Source organism: Clupea harengus, chromosome 23 (assembly GCF_900700415.2).
Source record: "Clupea harengus chromosome 23, Ch_v2.0.2, whole genome shotgun sequence".
Lineage (NCBI taxonomy): Eukaryota > Metazoa > Chordata > Actinopteri > Clupeiformes > Clupeidae > Clupea > Clupea harengus.
The window spans coordinates 23,530,582-23,533,081 of record NC_045174.1 but is presented as its reverse complement, the minus strand read 5'-3'; positions in this window follow the sequence as shown (position 1 = coordinate 23,533,081).

The window sequence follows — 2,500 nt, the reverse complement described above, 5'->3', positions numbered from 1 at the left end:
AACAATAAATACTACTTTACATAAGAATTAGAAAAACGACCTAGAAAGGAAAAAGAAGTGCAGGAATGTAACTGCTGAAGTGCAAGTTAAGCGCTAGTCAAGGTGCCAGTTAGGAAGGGAGGTGCTCTCTGAAGAGTTGGGTCTTCAAAAGCTTCTTGAAGGTAGAGAGGGACGCCCCTGCTCTGGTAGTACTAGGATGGTTTCAATACATATTTCTTTTGGTAAGCCCTGTAAATGTTCATTCTATCCACTAGCTATGGTGAAATACCAAAACACATCACCAACAGAGGTCATTACAGAGTCCTTTACAACCCAATACAATTCCCATTATAACCACTAAAGCCATTAGAATGTCTGTGATAGTTGTGATTTGCTTTGATCTGTCATCAACAATATGGCATTTATTTTCTTTGTTATTGTTTGGTTCAAGAGTATCCTAGGCGACAGAGCAGGCGGCAGACATTCCATTTAGAATGTTAGGGGCCAACGGTCCTTTGTGATGTCACAGACAGACGTGCAGACGTGTGCATCTGCATCAGGTTTTACTTCCTGTATTCCATAAAACGTGGAAGTCAAGAGTTCCGACTGCCATTCCGAGCCATGTCCTCAGTGTTCCCGTGTGTGTGTGTGTGTGTGTGTGTGTGTGTGTGTGTGTGTGTGTGTGTGTGTGTGTGTGTGTGTGTGTGTGTGTGTGTGTTCCTGGAGGAACAGAGGCTTAGGACTCAAGCGCTACAGACTGGACAGATTCTGAGCTGCGGTTTGTTAGTCGTTTTGGAGTTTGTTTTTTGGCTATCAATGTGGAGCAGATATATTGAGTACAGAATGTGTTGTAGGACGGCAGGGGAGGTTTACAGAAAGACTCAGGTGCCAGGGTTCAGAGGAGCCAGGACTGCACTGCAGGGACAGAAGTGAAGTTAGGATGTATTAGAATATTGTGTGTGTGTGTGTGTATTTTTGTGGGAAACTTAAAGCGTCAGTTGTTCCTCTGTGTGTGTGTGTGTGTTGGACTGGATCAACTAAAAACTGAAACTGGACCAAACTGAAGCCACTGTGTGAGATGGGGGTGGTGTGTGTGTGTGTGTGTGTGTGTGAGATGGGGGTGGTGTGTGTGTGTGTGTGTGTGTGTGTGAGAGAGAGAGAGAGTGGGGCGCGAGCTACAGGCTTCAGACAGGGGCTTCTTTATCTGCCACATGAGTGAATGTGTGTGTGTGTGTGTGTGTGTGTGTGTGTGTGTGTGCGTGCGTGCGACACTCTTGACTGTCTGTGTTTGATTTATATTGCTTTCACAAACAAAAAATTCTGGGGGGAAAGATTTCAATCCAACTGTAGCCTTGAGCTAAAGGCCCATGACGATGTGATGAAGATGAGATGATGAAACCGAGTGATTCTGATGATGAAGAGGGTTTGTAATTTGGCTGTGAGTTTTTATAAAGCACCCCTCTGTGTGTGTGTTGATTTTTGTACCTGGGACACTTTGCCACACTGTCGCTTCGACCTTTGACCTTTGACCTTTCCACTCCATGACCTGTCCCCTTTGACCCCCAGCACTGCGCTGCGTTTTCATTGGCTCATGTGGGCACATGCGGTATGTGTGTGTGTTATGCCTGTTGTGACTCGTACTTTAATAAATGTCTCCGATCATCACCACGCACGACTCCGACTCCAGTTCTTTTCCTGAACCAAATGGTGTGTGTGTGTGTGTGTGTGTGTGTGTGTGTGTGTGTGTGTGTGTGTGTGTGTGTGTGTGTGTGTGTGTGTGTGTGTGTGTCTGGTGTGTGTGTGTGGATTTTCCTGAACCGAATGGATCGATCCGATCATCTCCGAGTGTGAGTGTGAGTGTGAGTGTGTGTGTGTGTGTGGATTTTCCTGAACCAAATGGATCCGATCGTTTAAACAGGTCTGGCTCTGGTTGTGGTTCCTCATGAACTACAAAGTTCCAGGAACTCAGAGGGGTAACTAGATTCTCCCGAACCCGTTAGTGGGTCACTTGTGTGTGTGTGTGTGTGTGTCTGGTGTGTGTGTGTGACTGTAAGTGTGAGTGTGTGTGTGTGTGTGTTAGTGGGTCACTTCCAGATCGCGCTGCAGGAACTATCAGGAACTGGCAGCAAGGCATCCGAGCCAATCAGGTCACTGGAAAGACTCTCGTCAGTGGTGTGGTGTGTGTGTGTCTGGTGTGTGTGTGTGAATATGAGTGTGAGTGTGTGTGAGTATGAGTGTGTGTGTGTGTGTGTGTGTGTGTGAGAGTATGAGTGTGTGTGAGTGTAAGTGTGTGAATGTAAGTGTGTGTGTGTGTGTTTGAGTATGAGTGTGTGTGTGAGTATGAGTGTGAGTGTGTGTGTGTGTGTGTGTGAGTATGAGTGTGTGTGTGTGTGTATTAGTGTGTGAGTGAGTATGAGTGTGTGTGGTGTGTGAGTGTAAGTGTGAGTGTGTGTGTGAGTATGAGTGTGTGTGTGTGTGTGTGTCTGGTGTGTGTGTGTGTGTGTGTGTGTGTGTGTGAGTG